The following is a 12,183-nucleotide window of genomic DNA, read 5'->3' on the forward strand; positions in this document are numbered from 1 at the left end:
CTTTTTTTTTTTTTTTTTTAGGTGGATTAAGGAATGAAGCCCTGGTGGCACAGTGGTTAAGTGTTTGGCTGCTAACCAAGAGGTCAGCATTTGAATGCACCAGCTGCTCCTTGGAAACCCTATAGGGCGGTTCTACTCTGTCCCGTAGGGTCACTATGAGTTGGAATTGACATGACAGCAGTGGGTTTGGGTTTGGAGGTGAATACAAACCACCAACCCTTTGGTTAGTAGCTGAGCGCTTAACATTTATAACCACCCAGGGACTTCTCAACCCAATCACCCAGTTCCATTTCCTGCTAGCTTCCCACATCAGACTTTTCACTCCAGCAACACTGAAACACTGATGGTCCCTATACTACTCCGTTCGCTTGGGCTTCTGAACTTAGCCTAGTGAGAGGCACAGAGTAGCCAGGTGAATGAGCGAGTGAGTGAATGGTTTTAGCCCCTGAGGAACCAAAACAGCATCACTTATTATGGTATGTGTACAGAGCAGGCTGTCTTCAATCAAAATGCTTCATTTGATCCTCCCAGCAGCCCTGAATGGTAGGTAAGGCCAACGATATTATTGATCCTCAGGTGTTACTGACTATTCAAGATCATATAGCAGTAGGTAGAGAGAAGAAACAGGAGCCTTGCCTCCCTTCTCACTGGCTTCTGCTATTGTCTCACCCAGGGTTGCCTGTAAATAAAGGTCCTTTACACTTGCCCAGAAACCCTGCTGGCATAGTGGTTAAAAGCTATCTATGGCTGCTAACCAAAAGATTGGCAGTTCAAATACACCAGGCGCTCCTTGGAAACTCTATGGGGCAGTTCTACTCTGTCCTATAGGGTTGATACGAGTTGGAATCGACTCAACAGCAGTGGGTTTTTGTTTTTTTTTTTTCCAAAACACTTGCCCAGATCTCATCTTGTTTGAGGACAAAACAATATCCCAAGAAATCCTTCTGGGTCGTGAACTCACTTTTTTTTATTATTCTCTCCCCCATGAGGAGCCTTAGTGGTACAGTGGTTAAGAGCTTCGCTGCAAACCAAAAGGTCAGCAGTTCAAACACACCAGCCACTCCTTGGAAACCCTGTGGAGCAGTTTTACTCATGAGTCACAATCTACGCCACAGCAACGGGTTTGGTTTTTGGGGGTTCTTCCTCGTGAGGGAACTTCCTCGAGTTATTCGAATTCCCTTCCCCATAAATAGTTATATCTTTACCGAGCTCCAGTCTTTTCCAATTTTATGAATCTAGGATGACTTTTAATGATTTTCTCCTGGAGAATTGTGGTTTGTTGCAGAGTTTCCTATCAATGAGGAAAATTTAAAATATGTTTTTTTTAAAGGCCTTTCTGACTCTCTCTCTCTCTCTTTTAATTCTAGTGAACCAGAGACAGGGATAACAGCATCTTAACAAGTATTTCCTGAAGGCAAGGGAAAGCAAAGGCTGGCAGATGTCTCCCCGGCTGGGGAGTTCTGGGTATCTCAGGAAGGTGGGTTTCCTAAGACCCTGATGCCTGAGGGGAATTGCAGAGGAAGGGAAATATCTTCCTAGTCTGACTGGCAAGGAAGAAGGGCAAGGGCTTCGGGGGGAAAAAACATTCACGCTTTGAGGGAACTGCTTTGAGTCCAGAGTTCATAGCTATTATGCAAACCATATGCAAAGGAATGCTGGCCAAATATTGGCTTCTTTTGGGTGGAGGCTTTAGGAAAATTCTCCTAATGACTACTGTTCAAAGAAAGGTACTTGGAGTCTAATTTTAAAAAAATTATTATAACATGTTGTATGAAAGAGGGCTTTTCTTTCCCCCCCTACCATAGTTGCGTTGTGGAAGCTTCTACCCTTCCATCCCTCCCCACCCTCATACATACACATTTCAGGTTTGTGGGCTCCTACTCTCTGGGCCTCAGGTAGGAAGACCCACTTGGGAGAACAGAAAACCAATCAGACTGAGGGTGTAAAGCAGCTCCCCCCGACTCCCACTCTCAACCCCAAAGTGGGGGCCCTTTCGGGCACCGCTATCGCAATTCTAGGGGAAAATTCCTCGAACAAATAACTGGACCTCAAAACTCTAATTTCCAGCAGAATTATTGGCTTTGGTTTGGCACAGCCAGGGTTTCCTGCAGGGAAAAGTAACGTCCATCTGCAAAAATCCTCACCCAAGTGGCAAGTGGAAACCTTGGCGCGGGTATTCCCAGAGCCCAAGCCACGCCAGCGGGCTCCCCTTCCCCACGCCGCGGCAGGGCGGGCGCCGGAGGGGCGGGGAGCAGAGGTGGAGGAGGTCCGCTCCCGGGCGGGGCCCGCCCCCGCGCTCTCGGCCGCTCGGGGCTGCGGGCTGGAGCCGGCGGCCGGGCGCTGCCTGTCAGGCAGGGTCGGGCCGAGCCGGGCCTGGGCGTGCAGTGCGCCGGGTCTCCGGGAGATGGCTTCTCCCCTCGCGCCCGCTTCCCCAGCTATTGTCTCACCCGGGGTTGCCTGACTCTGCCAGCTCGCGCACGCTCTCGGCCGAGAGGACTTGTTTTCTTTTTTTCCTCCAAGCTGGTCCTATCGCCCTGTCCTGCGTCTCCCACTGCCCTGGGGACTCCGGGGCCGGCTCTCGCGCTGTGAATCCCGGAGCGGGGAGCTGCCCGGGAGGAGGCGGGCTGCGGCCAGCCCCAGCCCGCTGGTGCAGGAGACGCCCGGGGCTGCAGAGCGAGCAGCCCACGTCGCCCGGCACACGACACGTCGGGTCTTGCAGGAAAACCCGCGGTGAACACAGGTAGGGGACGCACCCAGCCGTGAGCATCCCGGCTCTGCAAATTGCCGGCGGAGTGGAGGGAGGGGAGGTCAAGACGCTGTCTCCAACATGGCAACAGGAGAGGTGCAACAATGGGAAGAGCGCAGGGTTCCCCGCGGCTGCCTGAGCCGCGGACCCCCTGGGGGCGAGAGCCACCCCCCCGCCCCTGAACCCGCGGCGCAGAGCAGGTTGCGAGTCTCCAGCCCCCGCTCCAGCCGTTTCGGGGCGTCTCGGGCCTCCAGACACCCTCTTCCCCACCCCCTTTGCTCTAAACACACTTCCTGGCTCCCAGCTGCAGGGAGGCTGAACTAACCGATGGCCTTAGGGTTTGTTTGTTTAAAATAAGAAATAAAAAGCAAAACCTGTCCTGGAGCTGGGGTGGTGCTTTTCCTTGCAGTGGGTGAAAAATCAGCCTCTAGCCTGGGAAGGAGAGACATTTTTAAGCCAAGCAGAGGATGGAAGTGGCTTCTCCCTTATAAGGATACTGCAGCAAAAGGCGAGAGCTTGGAAAGGCGAGAGGGACCCTCAGGCCGAGTTCCGGCGCCCTCAGGGAAGGCTCCGCTCTCCTGGCCTGTACTTTTCTCGTTGTCGGCTTCCCACAGCGGAGGCTTCGGTGTTGGGAAGCAATCGTAGCAGCAAGCCCAAGTGTGGCTGCCGAGCTGAGGTCGGGTGAGATAGGGCCGGGAGCCCAGGGGCTTGGCAGGATCCTGGGTTGTGGGAAGAGGTTACCAAACGCGTGTGGCTAGTTAGTGCACACACCCTGGTTGGCTGAGGTTGTAGGGTGTGTGTGGTGGGGGGTCGTCTGTGTCCTTCATTCCTCTTCCTCCTTCAGGCCAGCCATCTCTCCCTCTATCTCCACCGCCTTTTGGTGTGCCTGACCTCCCTGCCTCAGTCCCACCAGCCAGGCTTGCCGTGGACTCTCCATTGTCTCTGGCTCCCCCAGAGGTTTTTTTCTCAACTCCGTTGGGGAGTTTTGTACCCTGGGCTCGCTGGTCCCAGCACGGCGACAGATTCTTTAGTAGGCTCCCAGAAGTGGGGCAACGCCACCCCGCCTTCTCTCTCTAAACTACCTGCCTCTGGGATGTGGCCAAGCAGATGCAAGCAATTTGCAGTAAATTCCAAGCCTGGATGAGTGGCTGAATGAAAACTTACTCTGCTGCTCTAGTAGGCCTTGGAAAGATACTAGGAAGATAAATGGCTCAGGCTGGGGCAAGCCTGACCCCTGTGGACACCGCGGACTCTAGCTGCAGATCTCAGCATGGAGTTTAGGAGCCCTCAGAACTGCAGCTCCAGCAGAGCCTGGCTGTCCCATCTGGGGTTGTGTCCATGGAAAAATTAAGTCGAGGTACATTTTATAGCTCTGCCTGGCAGCCAATATCTGAGGAGACCATGGCTCTGAGCTGGAGCCTCAGACCAAGGCTGTGGCTGCTTAGCCCTTGGGTGAGCGTGGGGTTTGATTTCCATGGCTCCCAGTTTACTGCCCATTGTGCATGGGTGTGTGTGTCTGAATCTGATCAAGCTCGAAACCCTGGCCGGAAGGGAACTTGCCCATTTCACTCCACTGGAAGCATTAGTGAAGGAGAGCCAAGGGGATGTTCTCCCGGTGAGTTTATCTGGGGCCTCAGGCTGCTCCCTGGGGTGCTCCTTTGGACTTGAGGGGGAAGGCTGGAGTGCCCCTGGTCTTTTTCACAGGGCTTTGAACCAGATAGGTCAGGTTCAAACCCTTGCTGAGAGTTTGCATTTCTAACAAGTTCCCTGCTGAGAATTTGCATTTCTAACAAGGTCCAGGGAAGTTATACATAAGGATTACCTGAGAATCTTGTTAAAATGCAGATTCTGATTCAGTATATCTGGGGTGGAAATGAAAATTCTGAGCAGGGAACTTGTTAGAAATGCAACTTCTTGGCAGAAGTTTGAACAAGACTGAACTGGTTCAAAGCCCTGCTCTGCCATGACCTGGTCATGTGGATTCTCTGCCTCACCCAGGTTTGGGCTCAGCATGGTGCTTTGCAGGTGTCTTACGTCTGTGGTCCTGCAGGGGGCACTGACTTCTCTGGGCCTGCAGGGAGAAAAATGAGGGGTCTCTCTTCCCTTTGTGGGTTTGTAACTGCCCATGAACTTCAGGATCCTTATGCTTCCAGAAGGTGAACTTGGAACTGGAGTGGTAGAGAGAACCGTGGGTGGGCTCAGCACCAGGAGGCCTGGCTTTGAATCCTGCTGTGTCTCCTTTCCTGGCTGTGAGCGAGGACAACTTGTGGAACCTGAGACTTAGTTTGCATGTCTGTAAAATGGGAAAAAATAATACCTGTGGCTCACAGGCTTGTTTTAAGGATGAAGTACCCTGAACTCGGCGAAATCCTATGTGCGATGGCACTCTGGAAACCGCAGAGTACCACGTAAACGTCGGCTGTTGATCCCGAGTTTAACCTCGGTAAGAAACGAGGCAAAACTGGGAGGGGGACGGGTAGGGTGGGGGGTATGGAGTAGAGAATGAGAGCTTATGTTCCGGAGCTTTTCCTGAACATGGGAAAAGTGATATGACAATATCATGGTAACTATTCCTTGGATATTTCTCTTTAAATAGAGTTGACAGAATGGGAACTGGAAGAGAAAGACAGACTGCTTAATGGGACTTGTAAGGAACCGAGGAGGGGCAAACAGCATCCAAAGGCTGGCTACTGCCTGTAGACAGGGCAGTGCTGGGCGGCAAATAACAAAATAGCGAAGCTCACTGATGTCAGACCGCCAGTAAGCGACAGCGGGGGGATCTGAAGCAGGCACTCACACTCCAGACCCTTGACGCCATTCTCAGGAAGATACCCGGTCATGGGAGAACAGAAGGGGCCAGCGGGGTTGGAGAATTCGTTCATACTGGATTCCTTGAATGCCTGTGAGACGTCACCAGATTGGAACATACCTTAGATGAGAAACTTTTCAAGGATGGGCGCATGTTAAATCAATTTCTTCCGCCCGGCTCCAGTCCAGCATAAAAAATCCAAACCAAACCTGTTGTCATCAAATCAATTCCGACTCATGGCAACCCCATGTATTACAGAGTAGAACTGTTCCATAGGGTTTTCTTGGGAGGAAACCCTGGTGGCGTAGTGGTTAACTGCTATGGCTGCTAACCAAAAGGTTGGCAGTTCAAATCTACCAGGCGCTCCTTGGAAACTTTATGGGGCAGTTCTTCCCTGTCCTATAGGGTCGCTATGAGTCAGAATCAACTTGACGGCAACGGGTTGGGAATCTTTATGGAACCAGATCACCAGGCCTTTCTTTGTGGTGCTGCTGGGTGGGTTGGAACCACCAACCTTACGGTTAGTTGCTGAGAGCAAGCCATTTGCACCACCCAGGGACCACTCCCAGTCCAGCATAGTACCTCCTTAATTCCTAGTTGTTTGGGGGCCAAGACACATGTGTGTGAACTCCTTGGACTCCCACCTTACCTACCTTTCTATGCTTTTTCACTTACATCCCTACCTTTAGCATAAGGAGAAGACTTTGGAAAATCAGGTGAAGTACTGGGCAACTTTAGTAAGAAATTTGGACTTAGGGATCCCTGGAAATTGAAACTAGTTTCTTTTCTTTCTTTTTTTTTTTTTTTGTATTTTTATATTTGCTTTATTTTGCTCTTACAGAATGAAAATTGGACTATTCTTGCATTTGTTGTGAGTACAGGAAGCGTTAGAGCTGGAAAAGACCTTGGTGATCACTTCCCTTAGAAGCGACTCTCCCAAGGTCACACGGTTGCTAGCACTGCTGGAACTTTCCACCTGCTCCACAGGCCACAACATGACCAATGAAAGGACCCATCCTTGGGCACTTTAGAATTGTGCGTTGACCCTATCAGTGGCTTCAGCACATTTTCATTGTTGGGAAATTCTCTACTCTCAGAACACTGGTGATGGAATTCACTGAGCCAGCATCACCACCCTGGGGAAAGACTGAGGATATCATTTGCTGTTTGGGGAGCAGAGGCCCCCAAGGTGTGAAGAAAGACTAGGAGAGAGGTTCTCAGTAGTCCTGAGGCAGAATAGAGAACCCAGGGCTGAGACATCCTTAGCAGTTTACTCCTTCCCCTTCCTGAGAACTCCCTGTAGAAGATCTCACCTAGCAGTGTCTACCCAGGATTTCAAACAGAGGCCAAAGATCATTTGCCTAATGGGAGACCCTTATCCTTCCACCTTCACTTTATCACTCTTACTACCTTTCCTTCTTCCTGCAACCTTCCTGTCTTCACCCTAGCGCTGTGACACCAACATTATCATCCCTGTAGGTTTCTCCCTGGTGGTGGTTTCTTTTCTCCTCTGCGCTTTTTCCTACCACACTTTGTGCCTGCTTCTAAGTCTCTGTGGGTCCTGTTCTAGAGGTTAGACTCCATTTCATCTTCTCTCCCTGTGTCCTCCCCACAGTGTAGGTGGGCGCCAGGCTTAAGCGCTGCTCCGCGCACATGACCGGCTCCCCGTCCCCAAGCCTGGCTAAGCCGGGCCCATGACCGGCTCCCCGTCCCCAAGCCTGTCTAAGCCGGGCCCATGACCGGCTCCCCGTCCCCAAGCCTGTCTAAGCCGGGCCCATGACCGGCTCCCCGTCCCCAAGCCTGGCTAAGCCGGGCCCATGACCGGCTCCCCGTCCCCAAGCCTGGCTAAGCCGGGCCCATGACCGGCTCCCCGTCCCCAAGCCTGGCTAAGCCGGGCCCATGACCGGCTCCCCGTCCCCATGCCTGTCTAAGCCGGGCCCATGACCGGCTCCCCGTCCCCAAGCCTGGCTAAGCCGGGCCCATGACCGGCTCCCCGTCCCCAAGCCTGGCTAAGCCGGGCCCATGACCGGCTCCCCGTCCCCAAGCCTGGCTAAGCCGGGCCCATGACCGGCTCCCCGTCCCCAAGCCTGGCTAAGCCGGGCCCATGACCGGCTCCCCGTCCCCAAGCCTGGCTAAGCCGGGCCCATGACCGGCTCCCCGTCCCCAAGCCTGGCTAAGCCGGGCCCATGACCGGCTCCCCGTCCCCAAGCCTGGCTAAGCCGGGCCCATGACCGGCTCCCCGTCCCCAAGCCTGGCTAAGCCGGGCCCATGACCGGCTCCCCGTCCCCAAGCCTGGCTAAGCCGGGCCCATGACCGGCTCCCCGTCCCCATGCCTGTCTAAGCCGGGCCCATGACCGGCTCCCCGTCCCCAAGCCTGGCTAAGCCGGGCCCGGAAGGAATGTGGTTTGTGTGGAGGCATCCTCTCTGGCCAAGTCTTTTTCTCCCTCTTTTTCATAGACTGTTGGTGCCCTTGGCAGCAAGCCAGAAGGCATAAGAAAGGAAAAGAGTAGAGAACCAAGGAGATTTCATTTTGAGACAATGCTACGGGTTGCTTCGCCAAGTAGAGGAGATAGATGGCAGCTGTTCTCGTCTGAGGTCACAAACTAACCTGGAGCCCAGAGAAGAGTAGTGATGGAACCCTTCAGCTATTGAGACAGCTCCTGGAAGCCCTCCTTTTCTGAAAATACCGCATCTGCCACATTCGTGGCTTACTGTTCTGTTTTCCAGAGGGCAAAGGAGGTTAAAGTGACGAGGAGCATCATTAACCAGTTGTTGCTGAGTTGACTTTGACTCAGGGCGACCCCATGTATGTGAGTAGAACTGTGCTCCATAGGGTTTTCAGTGGCTGATTTTTTTGGACGTAGATCACCAGGCCTTTCTTCCAAGGCACCTCTGGATGAACTCAAACCTCTAACCTTTCAGCTAGCAGCTGAGCGTGTTAACCATTTGCACCACCCGGGAATTCCTGAAGCACCATTGTTGTTGTTGTTAGCTGCTGTCAGTTGATTTCGACTCATAGCAGCCCCACGTGACAGAGCAGACCTGCCTCATAGGGTTTCCCAGGATGTAATCTTTACGGGAGCAGATCTCCACGTCTTTCTCCTGCAGAGCTGCTGGGTGAGTTCCAACCACCAACCTTTTGGATAGCAGCTGAGCTCTTAACCATTGAGCCACCAGGGCTCCTTGGAGCATCATTAGAGTGGATTTAATTATAACCAAAAAGGAGATATTGTTTGCAAATTAGATCTTAAAAGAACTTGGGAGAAGACAACTGCATTTTTCCAGAGAACATTATAGCTAGGGATGTCAGATTTCCACTCTGGACTTCAAGAAGGTAGGTTTTTTGTTTTTGTTTTTCTTTAATCAATAGAAAAGAGAGATACAATTCCCTAGCAAGAGAATTTGAAAGATAGAGTGGTTCCAAAGGGTTGGCAGATTCTCAGAAGTGCAGTTTTGACTGTGCTGTTGCAGATGACCCCAACAAGGAAGGCAAAAAGGAGGCACTTGAGCAAAAGTTCAAGTACAGAGGAAGGCAAGAACACGTGATGAAGAATAGCCACTGGCATTGAGTGCCCGTCCACCTGTGACTTTTTTATTTTGTTTTCCTAAATTTTATTGATTGTTGTTGTTGAGAATAAAAAAAAAAAAAAAATGCCAATTCAACAGTTTCTACATGTACAATTTAGTAACACTGATTACATTCTTGGAGTTGCGCAACCATTCCCACCCTCTTTTTCTGAGTTGTTCCTCTATCGTTAGCATAAACTCCCTGCCCCCTAAAGTTCCTGTCCAATCTTCCGAGTTGCTGTTGTCAGTTTGATCCCATATAGATGGTTCTTAAAAGAGCATAATGCTCAAGGCAGACCTTTTTTTACCAGTTAAGCTAAACAATTGTTTGGTTTGAAGATGACTTCAGGCAATATTTTTGGTTTAAGTTTTAAAGATTATCTCAGGGCGATAGCGTTAGGGGTTTGTCCACCCTCCATGGCTCCAGAAAGTCTAGAGTCCATGAGAATCTGAAATTCTGTTCTGCATTTTCCCCCTTTTGATCAGGATTCTTCTGTAGAATCTTTGATCAAAATGTTCAGTAATGATAGCCGGGCACCATTCAATTCTGTTCTAAGGGCCAAGGAGGCAGTTGTTTATGGAGGCAATTAGCCACACATTCCATACCCTCCTTCAATTCCTGACTCTCTGTCTTCCTCTGTTGTACCAGCTGAATAGAGACCAATTATTGTGCCTTGGATGGCTACTTAAGGCCCCAGGTACTATGAAACAAACTAGGAGGTAGAGTAGAAGCGCTAAAGTTTTTAGGCCAACTAACTGGGATGTCCCATGAAATCGTGACCCTAAACCTCCAAAGGAAGGAACCAAATCCCACGAGGAGTTTGGCCGTACATATGCAGCCTCAGCAGCCACCTGTAGCATTTCACACATAATCTTAGTTACCACCCCTAACCAAGGAGGAAATAGGTGAAAATGAAATTAATATCTCTTACCCCTTTACAGATGAGGAAACTGAGGTTTAACAAATTAAGGAACTTGCCCAAGGTTGTACAACTAATTAGAGAAGAGCCAAAGTTTGAATCTCAGTCAATATAGCCCCAGACCTGAGTTCCTTGTATGCTGTGCTGAAGAGATCTGTGAGAAAAAAAGGTCAGCAAGGCCAAGTCCTGAATGAGGTGGGGCTGCCCCAGGAGCCAGAGGGCAACAGATAGGGTTCTTAAAGTCATCCTTGGAGGAGGATGTAATCACTAAGGGATAAGTCTGTCAGATAATGTTTAAAAAAAAAAAAAAATTCATTCAACAAATGTGTTTTGAGTGCTTTCAGTGGCTAGGACAGACAACCTTCCAGAACTTACCATTGAGTGGGGAACACAGACCAGTAAATAGGCTATGGTGGATGGAGGTAGGGGTGCCTTGTGAACTCATTAAATGGAGCATTTGGGTAGCCTGACTTCCTGGAAGAAATTGCTAGCTGAGATCTGAACTATGAGTAGAAATTGGGGTGGGGTGGGGGATGAAGCGAGCAGTGAAAGACGTGAACTGAAAGTGGTTTAATCTGGTCAGAGCCATCTGAAGGAGTTTGCACTTTATTTTGTATTCATTCATTTATTCAACTTTTGCGTATTGAGTACACGCTATGTATCTAATGCTCTACTAGGTACAAAGCAGTGAAGAAGACAGGTAAATTCCCTGTCCTTGTGGAGGTCATGTTCTGAGAAAACTTGGTTCACTAAGAATAAATTAATGCAGGCTTCTTCACTTTAATGACAGGGACTCTGTACTGGTAAATCAGGGAGTTACCTGTACGTACACTCTGCTAAACTTGAGGAAAGTTTGAGAGGAGCTCTTAGGATATTCCTATGGATAATATAGGGTGGAGACAAAAGGCGGATTAAGTAATGCTCGGGTGAGTGTTTAGTTGGAGTCCCTGGGTAGTGTAAACTGTTAAGATGCTCAGCTGTGAACTGAAAGGTTGGTGGTTAGAGTCTACCCAGAGGTGCCTCAGAAAAAAGGCCTCCAAAAAAATCAGTCATTGAAAAATTATGTTGAGCACCATTCTACTCTGACACACATGGGGTCGTCATGAGTTGGAGTCGACTCGATGGCAACTTCTTTAATTGTTCATTCAAAAACGTTTTCAGTGACTATGCTCATTCACTCATTCAACAATTGAGAGACAGTATAAGGTCAGCACACTGTTTAAAACTATGGCTCTGGAGCCAGGTTGTTATTGGGTACTGGCAAGTCAGTTCTGACTCATAGTGACACCATGTGACAGAGTAGAACTGCTCCATAGGGTTTTCTTGGCTGTAATCTTTATGGAAGCAGATCGCCAGGTCTTTCTCCCATGGAGCTGCTGGGTGGGTTTGAACCACCAACCTTGGGGTTAGTGCTTAACCGTTTGTACCAGGTTACTTGGATTTAAAACCTGACTCCACCACTTACTAGCCATATGACCTTGGGAAAATTACTTAATTTATCTGCATTTCCGTTTTCTCATCTGTAAGACTGGGAAAATAGTAGGAGGGGTAGGCTGATCTGAAAATTGAGTTAATTAATTTGAGTTAATCATTTGAGTTAATAATGAGCTATTTAATGCCTGATACTGAAGATACTTAAGGGGGATTAGCAGTAAGTGGTAGTTGTTACAATTATTTTATCATCCCTAGATAGCAAGTTTGTGCTAAACCCTAGAGATACAAACTTTGAATTCAGTGCGGTACTTGACCTTGAGAGAACCACATTGTACCCTGTGTTAGTCATCTAGTGCTGCTATAACAAATACCACAGTGGATGGCTTTAGCAAAAAGAAATGTATTCTCTCACAGTCCAGTAGGCTACGAATCCCAATTCAGTGTGCCAGCTCCAGGGGAAGGCTTCCTCTCTCTGTTGCCTCTGGAGGAAGATCCTTGTCATCAACCTTCCCTTGGTCTGGGAGCATCTCAGTACAGGAACCCCAGGTTCAAAGGATGCGCTGTGCTCCCGGCACTGCTTCCTTGGTTGTATGAGGCCCCCATGTCTCTCTGCTTGCTTCTGTCTTTTATATCTCAAAAGAGATTGGCTTAAGACACTACTAATCTTGTAGACCTCATCAATATAACTGCCGCTAATCCATCTTATT

The 12,183-nt window shown here is 49.8% G+C and overlaps 1 protein-coding gene across 2 annotated transcripts in view; it reads left to right on the forward strand.

The window, feature by feature from the left end:
- The first annotated feature begins 2,324 nt into the window (after positions 1-2,324).
- PIK3C2B (phosphatidylinositol-4-phosphate 3-kinase catalytic subunit type 2 beta) overlaps positions 2,325-12,183 on the forward strand; it is a 91,549-nt gene continuing 81,690 nt past the window's right edge. For both annotated transcript variants that reach the window (XM_010590243.3, XM_010590242.3), the window contains exon 1: positions 2,325-2,740. The gene's annotated coding sequence lies outside the window, so the exon portion shown is untranslated. The remainder of the gene's footprint in view (positions 2,741-12,183) is intronic.

This window comes from Loxodonta africana, chromosome 20 (assembly GCF_030014295.1).
Source record: "Loxodonta africana isolate mLoxAfr1 chromosome 20, mLoxAfr1.hap2, whole genome shotgun sequence".
Classification (NCBI taxonomy): Eukaryota; Metazoa; Chordata; class Mammalia; order Proboscidea; family Elephantidae; genus Loxodonta; species Loxodonta africana.